This window comes from Ambystoma mexicanum, chromosome 7p, assembly GCF_040938575.1.
Source record: "Ambystoma mexicanum isolate Mex_15411 chromosome 7p, UKY_AmexF1_1, whole genome shotgun sequence".
Lineage (NCBI taxonomy): Eukaryota > Metazoa > Chordata > Amphibia > Caudata > Ambystomatidae > Ambystoma > Ambystoma mexicanum.
In genome coordinates this window covers 472724600-472739477 of record NC_090939.1, presented here as the reverse complement: position 1 = coordinate 472739477, position 14878 = coordinate 472724600, and the positions used below count along the sequence as shown (strand labels likewise).

The 14878-nt window shown below is 41.6% G+C and overlaps 1 long non-coding RNA gene across 1 annotated transcript in view; it reads left to right on the top strand.

The window, feature by feature from the left end:
* Positions 1 to 721: 721 nt before the first annotated feature.
* The window catches only part of LOC138526123 (uncharacterized), a 519167-nt gene continuing 505010 nt past the window's right edge, over positions 722 to 14878 (top strand). Inside the window, exon 1 of the long non-coding RNA XR_011283498.1 lies at positions 722 to 807. This is a non-coding gene — a long non-coding RNA (uncharacterized lncRNA). The remainder of the gene's footprint in view (positions 808 to 14878) is intronic.

The window sequence follows — 14878 nt, the reverse complement described above, 5'->3', positions numbered from 1 at the left end:
CGCGATCATACAGGTTATTTAGTCCTACCACCGTCTATATTCGTGGACTGCAACATACTGACTTGATTACCTTTCAATGCACATGTTTGTTATGTCTTTACAAATATTAAAGTGTCTGTTTGTCAAATATATTTTGATTTGTTCAGGAGCTTTAAAATCGATCAAATCATCATCGTTTTTTCAAGTAGTTATTTTCGTAGGGGACCATGTGTTTCGCTCATGTGTAATCTTCTATAACGACGCAGTATTGTCCTGTGAGTGGTACAATTTACAGCTCAGGGAAAGCTGAGATAACAATCAACTGTTTTAAGGGGCTGTATTTGGGGGAGGGATCGCCAGTATTAAGCTTAGACAGGTGAATATTTTGTAATTCTTTTCGATCCTATTTAAAATGTATTAGAAACTGGATACCACTTTACAAAAATAGAATGCTACTTCCATTTTTATTATACTAAAACTGTGCTCCTCGTTATTTCGTTTTACTTTGTTGCTGCTTATTTTAATTAATTGCTGCTACATTTCTAATATTCTTACCAGCGTAGTTTTGCTAGACCGCTCTGCTTTTAAAAATATGTTCACTTTTTAATTCTATTTTAGAAGCTTAGTCTCCCGATTTCATAAACTGCACCCGTGTGATTTGATTTATAATCCTTTCATGCATTGTGTGTGAATTGGGTGAACTCCATTTCCCAGAAGCTTTGTAGTCCCTTCCCCCCTTTTTAGACGTTGTCAGGTGCATCAGCACAGGCACGTCTAAGCCGGTTTGTGCCAGGGGTTATATAAACAGAAGCGCTCGCATCAAGAGAGGTACAAACGCTATTTATATTTTTATTGTACTAAAACTGTGCTCCACGTTATTTCATTTTACTTTGTTGCTGCTTATTTTAATTAATTGCTGCTACATTTCTAATATTCTTACCAGCATAGTTTTGCTAGACCGCTCTGCTTTTAAAAATATATTAGCTTTTTAATTCTATTTTAGGAGCTTAGTGTCCCGATTTCATTAACTGCACCCGTATGATTTGATTTATAATCCTTTTATGCATTGTGTGTGAATTGGGTGAACTCCATTTCCCAGAAGCTTTGTAGTCCCGTTCCCCCCTTTTTAGACATTGTCAAGGGCATCAGGGCTGGATCGTCTAAGCCGGATTGTGCCGGGGGTATATAAACAAAAGCGATTGCATGAAGCGAGGTTAGAATGCTACTTACATTTTTATTGTACTAAAACTGTGCTCCTCATTAATTGCACCCATATGATTTGATTTATAATCCTTTCATGCATTGTGTGTGAATTGGATGAACTCCATTTCCCAGAAGCTTTGTAGTCCCTTCCACCCTTTTTAGACGTTGACAGGCGCTTCAGCGCCGGCGCGTCTAAGCCGGTTTGTGCTGGTTCCTTTGCAGTGAGGGTGCTCCATCGCAGTATCACCCCTGCAGCATCGACTCATAGACCCCCACTGTAAGTACAGATAAACACCAGGTTTGTACATTAACACTTATACTAGATATCAGGATGTCACAAAGTGATTTCATCATGCAGAGTCTGCGGAATCGCAAATCAAGGCTGGATGCCTTGGCTCGAGACAGTGCACATGAGGTCCCTGGACAGACACATATTGGCAAGTACCCTATTGTGAGTGTCCAGTTTGGACATAAATAATGATAATGCTTTAACAAATATAGAAAGACTTACTAATATGAAGAACTAACAGGAGACCCGGACTGCTGCCTGTTGCAATTCAACAACGCCCAATGTTCTTAAGACAACGCTTTTGAATACCCGATCGCTGGTATGCCATGCCACAGAGGTGTCTGACTATATCGATTCTGCAAGGTCGGACCTTGTTATCCTGATGGAAACTTGGCTACAGGAAACCAACGTACACACCGTTCAGTAAGCTACACCCCAGGCTAAAAGGCTTTGCACATAGACCGAGTGGGAAAAGGGGGAATGGCCATAATCTTCAGGGAATCTCTCAACATCTTTCTTTCTAACTCCCCAACAATCGATGCCTGTGAGGCCATGTTGGTGAAGCTCACCCTGAAACCCACATTAACACATTCTCTATCATCCTCCTACCATTACCCCACTCGTTGAAGGTCAGTTACTTGCATTTTTAGGGTCCTATACTAAAACTCAAGCACCATTGTTAGTCCTTGGAGACTTCAACCTATGGGCATCCAACCCTACAGACCATGAAGACTGTACTCTGTTAAAACCTATTAAGAGCATTGGTTTAAGACAACATGCAACTGTGCCCACACACCAAGGGGGTAACATGCTAGAGTGGATATTATCCAGAAACCAAGCTATCTCCACTCTGGATCTTCAAACCTGCTGTTGGTCAGATCACTACACTATACAATTTTATATCATAACTCCTAAGATACCAAGGACAAATGCATGTGCTACCCCTAAACCTATCCTTTTGCGAAGTACCCGCAATATCTCGCATGAGGCATTTGACTTGATTGTCTGTCCTCAGCTAGCCTTCCTGGATGAACTAGGTTCACTTGAGCAATACATGGCACAGGCTAACACTTAAATCTAAACCCATCATAAATCAGTGGTTCTCTCAGGAAATTATGGTAGCCAGGAAGCTCAAGCGTATGGCTGAGAGGAGCTGGAGGAAAAAACCCTCAGACTCCTCACTTACAATATAGAAGGAGGCAGCTAGGAGCTACCAGAGAACTATTCTTAAAGCCAAAAAAGACAAACTGGAGAAACGGATTATGGGAGCAGAATCCAGCTCTAGAGAGTTGTTCATAATACTGAACAAGCTCAAGGGTATTATCCCTGACTCACAGGTGAATATTGATGATGCTTGGTGTCAGAGAATTCATAATGGGCTCACTAAGAAAATCAGCCAACACCTGATACACATCTCAGTTGACACACACAACATATTAGACTCAAGATGTAAGTCAAACACTGTCAACATCGAGACAGACATTACTGTCAGCACGTTTTCCTTTCACGCAGTAACAGTTGATGAAGTCTCAGACATTGTCGCCAAAATAAAACCCACAACATGTAAGGGAGACACCTTTCCCACTTCATATTTCAAAGAATATTTCTTGTCTATCGGCCCATCAGCTGTAACATTCATTAATCAATCCTTCAAGGAAGGATACGTTCTGGACTGCATCAAAGAGGCTTGGATCTCCCCTTTACTAAAAAAGGAGAATCTAAATCAAAATGACTCGGCCAATTACAGGCACATTCCAAATGTACCATACCTGTTGAAGATCATAGATAAGGTTGCATGTATTCAGGAAAAAGCATGGGACTGACACAGCATTGGTGGATGTTAAATCATGCAAATCCGATATCATAGGTAAGGGTGGGCTGGCCATGCTGTTATTGCTTGACCTGTCTGCCACTTTCGACTTGGTGGATCATGACATTATGGCAGATAGGCTAGCTCTGGTGGGTAATTTCTCAGGACTAGTGGATTGGTTTAAATACTTTCTAGGACCAACGAAGACAAGTGTCGCTAAAGAGAATTTCCAGTCACAACAAGTCCAACTCAGTTGTGGTGTCCCTGAGGGGTTAAGTCTGTCACCACTGCTGTGTAATATCCACTCTAAACCAATGTTTGACCTCCTGAGCAGCTCAGGAGTGAAGTTTGCAAATTATGAGGACGACACCCAGATCATCTTGGAGTTAACCGGATCCTATGATGAAGACTTATCAACAGTGAGATCTTTGCTGCCATTAAATAATGAATGGGGGAAAACTCACTTGCCCTGAAAGATAATAAGACCGACATTTTGATTCTAGGCACAGGTGCAAAATTGAAAAAACTAGATGCTCAATACAATTCCTTCATGATTGGAGGCACTAGAATACCAGTCTCTGACCACGTAAAAACTCTGGTGGTTATTTTCGACTCCAACCTGAACTTTAAAAACATGTTTCCCACCTAAGTTCTACCTGTGCCTACATGACCCAGCTCCTCTAGCAAGTACGTCCATATTTGTCGGAGGGAAATAGAACACTAATTGCAGCAGCTACTATCAACTCAAGGATAGACTACTGTAACGAGTTGCTGGTGGAAACTTCACAAGCTAATGTAAATAGGTCTCAGACCATCCAGAATGGCACAGTTAGAGCCGTATGTGGCATGAAGCATCAAGATCACATAACACCCGCTTGCAGGGACATGCACTGCCTCCGTGGCCATGAGAAAATCGATTTCAAATCATTAAATCTGGTCTACAAATGTCTAGCTGGTGACGCCCCCACTTACCTCAGCTCATGGATCAGGAGACTGTCTTTCTGACGCACACTGCTATATAACAAAGAAGCCTTAATGAGACAGCCACAGTTTCTATTGGTAAGGTTTGGAGGCGCCAGTTTCAACTCATTGGCCCCAAGGATTTGGAATGCCCTAGTACAGCCACTCAGACAGCTCCCATTAGTTGCACTGTTTAAGACTTACCTTTTTGATGGGAGAGGAGATTAGGAAGACTAAACCAACCACACTACCCGTGATATCTTTATGTTGCTTGCCTGTATGTTTTATGAGCACGCTGAGGCCTACAGGTGTGTTGCCAAGATATACACACCCATTAGAATAGAATAGAATAGGTGGCATCCAGGACAAAGGTACATACCTTGAATAGGTAATTAACACGGCAATCTTAATGAGGTTTGAGCAGCTTCTCAGCAAAGACCAACAGAGAACAACACCAGAGCCATATGTTCTCCAGCAATGTTCAAGGGCGTGTGGCAGCCCATCTTCTCACAGCAAGCTTCTGCTCCATCACCCATTCATGAAAACAGCAAACTCCACCAATGCTGGAGGGCATATGTCATAATCTCCACTGCTGGCTGAAGTATTCTTAAATGTTCACTTCCCACAAACAGACTATAGTGGAATGAAGTTATGAGGTGCGTTTGTTTCACAAAATGTGTTAGTAGCAGTTAAAGCACTAATGATAAGATGTCATGTTTTCTGGAACTGTTCATTGAATATTTAAATGAATAAGAAACATAGCATATAGTCAAAACTCTGGCCAAATTTCCTTTACTTTTTAATACAATGAAAGACATGCTTTTGACCTCTTAACTTTATCAAGCAAAGGTCAGCACAGGTAATGTTTTATTTTGTGGAATATTGGAGTATGTTAATGTGCGCAACAAATATTTTTAAAAAAACATTTACGTTCTAAGCAATATCTACAGGGGTTCAGCAAAGCACTTGGTGCCATAATCACATATTCAATGTATAAGGACAATCGACAGATACTTTGTGACAAAACGACAACACTCATATGTTGCTTGCCCTGATTTTTTTCCAGGCATTTGGTAAAGCATATAAAGTGATGCTATCAGCCAGGTTTAAAGTGATGAACATCAAGCCTGCTCCTTCTAAAAGAATCACTCCCTTGTGTTCAAAAGCAGTGAGGCAGATTACAATAGGCTGGACGGGCAAACATTGCAGGCGAACTCCAATAATTAAAGGGTTGAAACAACAGTGCATTTTTGTCTTAACCCTTTATCAAGTAAACACTAAGGACGTTTGGACAGTGTAGTCTCCATACAAAAATCACACCCATAAAAAATGTGAAATGGTAAAAGGTCCAAAATGAAATAGTCAGTTAACAATATTGACATGGGAACATCTACAAAAAGGAAATATCATTTTTCTCGAAGGGGCAAAAGTAACACAATAGAAAATCGCTCTCATCTAGAATCACAATTTTAAAAAAAAATCTTTTCATAGAAGACTTGAATGAAGAAACAATCAGAAATGTCGCTACAACAGCAGGACGATCGCCAGATGTTTCAAATGCAAGGGTAGTACTTTGAACCAACATTTAATACCAAATTCCAAGCCAAGATAGGATGGATTCTGATGTACAGCTTGGACATCTGGGAGAAAAAGACAATGTAGATCCCAAAGATGTTTTAGATTCACAAAAAAGGCAACAATGACAATCCACATAAAGATTTAAAACAGAAGTCAAAACCATACTCATTGAGGGAGACAACGGAAGACCAACATAGGGGGTATGTGAGCAGTTTACACACTTAATTCTGACAGCCCCAACAACGATGGAAAGAAGACCTTTTATAGTAGTCTGTCACTTTTTCAACTAGTTACTACCTATGCGGGAGATGCCATGAGGGCCTTGGCAGTGGTAAAACGCGACTGGGTGCCATTAAGCTAGAGCAATTGAGGGAATACAAATATCTGGGCATTACCATCCGCGCTGGCCCATCTTTTTCCCAACCGGCTGACACCATCCCACCCAAGGCTTGGAGGAAGTGGTTGTCAAGCAGGAGGGTTATAAATGATCGAGCAGCTTCATCTATTGAAGCTAAGGTTAGGGCCTACTGTATTTCTGTGACTTCTGGAATCCTGTATGCCCTACAAGCTTTTCCAGCAAGGGCACTCCATTGGCTAACTGCTATAGAGGCTAAGATCTTACGGTCACTTTTGGGACCACCAAGTGCTGTACCAGTGGAGGTGATTGGTTGGGACTCCAGTCTCTGATCTACCTCTGGAGAGTTGAAGTCTGCAGGTTCTGCACCAAGATCAAATTCAGCAATCTAGCTGAAATGTCTCTTCTTGGTCTCAGAACATGTGGGAAAGAAAAGCAGTTCTATCTGCTTCAAAGATATGGAGGCTGAAGTGTTAAGACATCTCACTGACATTGGTATGAGCAAATCACCTATAACAGCTGTTGATTTCTATTTACCTGGGTTCGAATAGAAAACTAGATATTCGGACCGAATAAAATCTTTGGCTCACTTGGCTGAGCGACCTAAATATCTTTAGTTCTCTCGGCAAGGCAGATTCGCAGAGAGTACCTGCAGCTATTTAACTAAAATTCACTCACCTCAGCTTATACTATGCATGGAGAGATATCCCCAGGGAGCAGCGACTATGTAGATACTGCCTAAAAAGAATAGAAACAGCACGCCACATTCTCGCTCAATGTACCTATTTGCGCCCACTGCATAATAAGGGTTATTCTAAATTCCGTAGCATTGAAACAGACCAATATTGGAGCGCTATATTTGCTGCTAAATCGTTGGTTTTAGTTGCAGTAGCATTTCACATCTGGCAGATTGTGAAAGTCAAATTGATTGCTTCCCAATAACTTCAAACTGTACTTAACTAATTCTCTTTTAGCGTGGTCAATTGATCACAAGCATTGACACCGTACCATTTTTTTATTATAACAATTTATCTGTTTACTAACTGTTTTAGATTTCTTAGGTACTGTGTGGCCTTATATTCATTAGGTCATTCATATGATGTTATTAATGTCGTTAATATGATGCGATTGATGTACACTGTCAATGAATTTTGGATCACATTGTTTCCTTTAACTGTGTAGTGAGAACAGTTGTTTCATCAACCATATGCACCTAAATAAAAATATAAAAAATAGTGGGACCCCTCTGTTATATAGGACTGTCAATCCCAACATACGGAATAGCCCTGACCATGCATTCACTGTGGTACAAACTGGATCGAAAGTACAGGCGTCAACATATCTGTCACCGAAAATTACCATTTACAGACTGGTAGGTGCCATTGCATGTCTCTCTACCGGCAGGCGCCCCACCTCTGAAATGAGAGAGTACCAACGAGCTGCAAATTGTACCTGCACCACTAGATAATATAACTCAAAGTCTGGCGCGGCCAGACCCTCCTTGTCATATGGTTCCACAACTTTCCCATCTGATTCTGGCCACCCGGACCCCCACAGAAACTCCAATGCCAATTACCTCAATGTCGTGAAGAATGCCCTCCCAGGCCAGGTAGGGATATTACCGAAGAAATATAATAATTTAGGAGGCACAATCATTTTCAGCAAGGAGAGACAGCCATACATTGAAATTGGGAGTCCAGCCCATAGTTTCAGCTTTGTACCGAGTTGTTGTAAGTATTCTGCATAGAGCAATTGCTGCGCTCTTGAGACCTTCCCTCTCACTAACCATGGCCTTTGCCAATGACCATTTGCTCTGGTCTTTGGCCGTGACCCCTTCACATGTTGCCCAAATAGCTTTCTTCCCGTCCCACTAGCCATGTCCTTCAGCCCTGCCCATTGGTTACAGCCTTTGGCCGTGGCCAATCTGCATATTGCTCCAATATGTTTCCTAAACAGGCACATTAGCCATGACCTTTGGCCATGGCTAGTGGCCCTGGCTTTCGGGCGTGGCCACACCACTAGGTTTCTTTTGGGCGCACATTAGCCATGGCCTTTCATTGTGGCCTTTGACATGTTGCCCACTAGGCGCTGTGTCCACTGTACAGGTTCCTCCAATAGCTTTCTTTTGGACCCACTATATGGCCACGACCTTTGGCCATGGTCACTATAAATTTCTTTCAGGCCCACTAGCCAGGGCCTTCGGCCATGGCCGCACCTCTAAGTTTCCTTTGGGCACACTGGCCATGGCCTTCTGTTATGGCCCTGGTTGTGCAAAAACGTTCAAGCTCTGAACTTGGGTCCCAGCCCCAAACCTCACAATTTCACATGGTGTCTTCTTTCAGCTTCCCCACCTCTGATGCCATGTCATCATTTTTTCTCCTCCAACTGGCATTTTTCTGCTTTTCTTTTTTGGCTAACCCCAGTTATACGCCTTTTCATTTCTGAAAAGACTCGCTGATGCATTGTGAGACACATATATAGCTATAATTTTGGGAGAAGGGGGCACCACATTCTCCATCAAATATTTTAACAACTACTGAACGGAATAACCCCAGACCCATCCTGGAAATTATATTAGCCTCTCTCAGCCTCTCAGCTGCAAAGCACCAAGACGGATATAAAGATTTTAAGGAGCCGGGGGAACCCCATTATTTTAAGAACTACTGAATGGATTTATCCCAAATCAGTCAAGGAAATTAAGCAATGGCTTTGAGCCCAAATTGTTTCTTATTTGGTCCAAATCTGCTAAGCGGTTTTCACACTACGGCTGTTCAAAAACCATACTTTTTCTTTGTCAATGATTGAGAGTATGCTGAGAGCAGCGTTTTTAGATCTTCTTAATAACTTTTTCATTTTTTAACAAATCGTTCCCAAAGTTTACAGTTTAGTGGGGTTCTTGATAAACAGTTTCTTTTGAAAATGTAATTTAAATTTGTCTGGCAAGTCAAATGTTATTAGCCTCGATCAGTCTCTCAGCTGTGAAAATCACCTAGGCCAAGATAAAGGTTTTAAGGAATGGGGACACCTTCCTCTCTGTTAAATATATTAAGAACGCCTGGATATATTTACCCCAAACCTGTCCAAAAATGTAATTCAATGCTTTTTGGCCAATTTGTTTCTTATTTGGTTGAAATCTGACCAGTGGTTGTCACGCTACGGCTATTCAAAAACTGCACTTTTTCTATGGGAAAATGAATGTGCTGATAACTGTGAAACTGTGGTGTTTGTGTTCTTAATGACTTTTTCATTTTTATAATGTATTGTTCCTAGAATTTGCAGTTTGGGGGAGGGGGTGCTTTGCCAAACTTCTTGTTTTGAAAATTTCATCCAAATCCATCCAGCAAGTCAAAAGTTATTAGCAATACAATTTGGGGGCAAAATTGCTGATTTTTCATTCCTGAAAATCCTGCCAGCCTCTCTGCTGCAAAGTATCATGGGAGCTATAGCTGTAATTTGGGGAGAAGGAGCACCCCCTTCTCTGTCAAATATTTTAACAACTACTGGATGCAATAACCCCTTTCCCAGGGAAATCGGGTCAGCACTTTGTGCCCAAGTTGTTTTGTACCTGTTCCACTTCCATCCAGCGGTTTTGGCTGTGCATTGGAGAAAAACTTTTTCTCTATGGGGAAATTAATGAGTACTAGGCTGAAGCAGCGTTTTCTACTTTCTTAATAATCTTTCAATGCATCTTTCCCAACTTAACTATAGTGTGCCAACCACTGTACTATAATTACATTTATACATTTATACAAAAACCCACAATTCTAACAGCTTGAAAACTACATTATTGCATGGCATATATCATATGTTTGGAAAGGCAATGTTACATGTCAAAGTAACCCCTAAAAGATTAGCAGTGCTGGGCAAGTACACGGTAGGCGGTAAGGGTTAACGGTCACCGGTAATGGTACCGGTGACCGTTAACCCTTACCGCCTTACTACGAGGTCCCTTAGCGGATTGGTACTTTAACGTCTGCTTTTAGCAGGTGTTAAAAACCAACCCGCTAAGGGACCTTGGTGCTAATTATGGCACCGCAAATTTGCGGTACCGTAATTAGCACCTTCCCCATTCCCATTATGCCCTATGGGGCAAAAATGGGAATGGGGAAGGGCAATGGTGGAAGGGGGAATTACCGCCCCGCCAACCTTGGAATAGGGTGGTAATTCCCCTTTCCACCAAGGCGGTGCCGGTATTTTCCCGGCATGGACCGCCTACCGTGTAATGAGGCCCTAAGTCCCATATCAGGTTAGCTCGTCTGGAAAATTGATAATACTAGACCACTGTTGATTGCACCAGGAGTAGGGGAGATTCAGTCCCATAGCAGGCTCACATCTAAATGTATGCTATGGTTGTGGAACAGGTAGGTACACTTCAGCCATCCTCCTACTTCAGGCAAGGCATCAATTATTTGTGGCAAAATTGCCCAGCAAGGTTTACACACTATGTTTTTGCTTGATATGCAATCAAATACCACTGAAACTTGTTGCTTTCGATTTATTAAATAAATAACACACGGTTTGCTTGTTTTCTGAAGTTAGCCACACACAGTTCCAGTGTGCACCAATATGTTACATGCTGCATTTCTCTGATGTTTATGGGTACGGCTTGGGAGTTATGCACATCTTCAGGATTATAGTCAGAGCTTGAGGCTAAGAAGAAAAAATGGCGTTGCAGCAGGTAACTGATTGGTAATGACTCATGCCTGTCCTCTATATGGATTCAAGCAATAAACATATCATATCTTCTAGAATTAAGAGCGAAGAAGGATTGGCAGGTATGCAGGATGTATGGTGTTGTAGCAGGTCTGAACATTAGCAGACTGTATGGGTCATTTCATTCTTATTGTCCAGAAACATCTACTTACCTATACATTCATAATGAAGTAAGTAGAGTGTGTGATGGAGTTGTGGGCAAGGAACTGGCAGATTAGGTAGGAACTGAAAGCTGTACACCACTTCCCGCCACTTGTCATCCTGATGTAAATATGTGGGACCAAGTGGCGGTAACGGTAATTACTTTTGGCAGTAGATCAGCAGTAATTATGCCAAAGTACCACTAAACGTGGAATGATGCCCATAGTGTTTCATTGCTCAAGTTGCAAGGTGCGATGATATCAGGTGCTATTATCACGTAACACAATGATACTCATTTTATTGACATTGGAAGGATAAAAGCCTGAGGTGACCTGTCATGATTTCAAACCATGGGCTTCCGGTTACACAGAGATCTCTGCTTTGGATTACCTAGTCTACTCAGCTATTTTACCAGTTTATCATATTTAATCATCTAACATGGTATCTTGTGGTATTTATTGTGCAACAAATATATGATCCATTTTAAACTAATGGGAAATGCAGAACTGTAGACCAGATCATATGTAGGGTGTTAAAGCAGGCATGGACATGAGACAGACCCAATGGGATTTCTGCTTACATTCTGAATAAATTAAATTGAATATAAATGCATAACATATTAACAATATAGAGGTGCTGCACATGGCAATAATGGCAACACCTACAAGATTATCCCTTATGTATGGAGAGTAGCCAAGCATGTAGTGGTGTTATTATGATTATTCGCCTTCCTTTTGTTATTATTACCATCATTATTTTAAGGAAGATTCACCCCACCTCACCCACCACACAGCCAACATTCTGATCTCTAGCCACATACCCAGCCAACTTGACTACTGCTGGAGATTACTCTTGAACTTACCCTCTATTATTTCTCCCCTCTGAACATGAACAAAGTCCTCACCTTTGCCACAAGCACCAACTATAAACTATCCAGAACGTCCTGGACCATCACCACCTGTCACCATTCCGGGGTACTCTTCCTGCGCAATCGTTCCCACTTCAAGTTCCTACTCCTTGTCTTCAAACCTAGCACAATGGTTTGGCCTCAGAAAACCTGCGTGACTGCATCTCTCTTTACTCTCTCGCGATCTCTGAGGTCCCCTACTCTGCTCACACTTTCTGTGATGCACCCTACCTGTGCCTCCAATTGCTTCCGCTCTTTCTCCTTACTTGCCCCTTTGGGTAAAAAAAATGAAGAATGAACTGAAAATCAAACAGATAAGGAGACAAATAAAGGATGAGCATGAAAGATATGCCAGCTCCCCAATAATGTCTCATTAGGTAAAGGCTTTTATGATGGGATTTCGCTTTTAGCAGACATTATAATGCCCAATGGACATCTTACATTGGCTTGGTCACTACTTCGTCTTTACTAACAGACTCTTGGGCCTGCGTATAAAGTGGGGGTGGATACATGCCGTTTTGCAGGAAGTACAGGCCAGGATGTTTCGGCCACTGCGATCTCATGAACTAGTTAAGTCCGGTATGGACAAAGGATTGCTCAGAAAGCTTGAGTGACGTCACAATGGGAGGGGTGTGCACGCCCCTCAGCAGGACCCCTTAAAGAAGGATCTGCTCATGTGAAACAGTCGCTGGAAGTTGATATCGGTGGTCTCCCCCGCATATATATGTGGCAAAATCGACCTGTCAAAAAATAAGATTCAACCAATTCTCCTTCCACCTAATGTATTCAATGTAATCACCCTAAACCACAAATAATTATTTGTGGAATATTAAAAAAATATACATTCTTTTATAAGAAATTCTTGCTCGGTCGTCACACAGTAGTCTAGCAAAATATAGGCATGGGCTGGCTGTTTTTCTTGTTACACATTCTGCAAAAAGCACAGAGACATGTCCTTTCTTAGGAAGTGATACGTAAAGTACTCTTTGGCGGGTCAGTCTGGAAGTGTTTTTTCCGAAATCTGCTTCTTGTGACTCATCTTTTCAATGTAGCAAAAACATAACTGAATGCACTGCTTCATGGTGGGTTGCCTTGCGTCATTCTGGCAGTGTCTGGGGCCATGACACCGGAGCTCGTCATAGATGTACGAGGCCGTGCGTGGGTCTGGAGCCCACTCTGCTTAAACACACTGGCAACCAGTAAGAAATACACTTTCTGTGCTTGGTCATGTATGGCCATACACATATTCTGAAAACCCCAGTCCATGCAAAAGCAAATGTTTAGATCCGATGCTGAGCCAGGGCAGCTATCACTAGCACATGTTAGAGGGACAATATTTAAGAAGAGCAAATGGCACTTTCATTGGGATATGACAAACAAGAGCGATTCTAATTCCAATTCCCAAGCACAGACGTCCAATGGCAGGTGAAGCCTCGTATACCAGGTGCAGTTATCATATCATATAAAAAATATAGCCTCATATGACTAGATGCTTCCACAGTATGACAGCTGTGGGATCAAATGCCAAGTACTGCTGCTATCTTATACCTGGCTGTGGTAATGATAGATAGGATACTTGTCACAGACTTGAGCATTGCAATCATATTTCAAATGGCTGTTCAAATGTCCCGGTATAATGAGAGTGACTTATAGGCACTCCTCTGACATGAGGCAAGTATGTACCTTGCAAGTTCGAGTCGTGCTGCAAGGCTGTCAGAACCCTTAATCTTTCTGAGCTTGGTACATTGAATGCCATTCATTTCAATAATGTTTTTGCAGCGCTTAGAAGTGAAAGAAATGTAGCATAAAGTAATGTCTTACAGCACAATAAAATGTCCTAGCCATTCTATCTCATGACAAGTAAAGCTGCATAAGCATGGCACTTTCTGCACCTCATGCACTGCTGGGAGAGTTATATGGCACCTCAAAAACTATACATAAAGTGGGCGTCCGCCGCCTCACCAAACGAATGCATTTACCCCCACAAGTAAACACAGTCAGTTTAATTAAGCGTTGGCACCTCTCTCCAGTGGTAGGGTGCACACCTTGTGGAAGTTCTGTCTGGTTTGAATGCATATCTCCCATACAAAAGAGATCCTAAATGAATGCATAGCCTGCTACTCAGTAACAAAATGACCCGTATAAGTGTTAAATAATAAATACGGTTCTTAACAGACTCAAAACAATGTAGAATGTCACCAGATAAACAATTGGCAAGGCAAAGATGCCTGGCTTTATAGATGTATTAATTACAAGAATTCCAAATCTTCTGTTGCAAGACATGTCATGTAACATGAACATCAAGTATCTCAGTTTTAACTTTGAAATCATTGATGCCATTTCAGGACACCCACGGATGGAGATCGCAGGATGAATCATTCTGGATTCATAGATTACAGAGTATGTTCCCTTTTGGGAGGAATGAAGAGTGGAACCTAAGTTGTTTTTTGTTTGAAAACTATTTTTTTTGTTTTTAATTGTTTAAAGCACGCAACCAGCTGGAGAACAGCTGAGCGCTGTACAGAGTATGGGTAGCCAGCATGTGGGCTGTCCTCTTTTAACAGTAGCGCAGTACTGTGAGGTCTGCGCTTCAGAATGCACATACAAGTGGCTACTGTCGATATATCATTTACAATGGAGTCATACTATCATACTATCTAGATAGATTATGATGGCCTTGGAAGTTGTGAATTTTGAAACATTACCAGAATTCTCACACGAGTTGGCATACTTATGTAAGTAAAGGTGAAGAGGATAAGTTGACATGAAAATCGCACTTCATCAAGATATGAATCTCTAGCAGAGGTAGGGGATTTTCAGTTGAGTATGTGGACACAGGGTTCATCCTAAGTAGGACTAATTTATAATACTTTTAATAGGTTCTTATACGTTTTAATATGTTATAAGTATTTCGATGACCTTTAGCAAAGTAATCAATTTGGT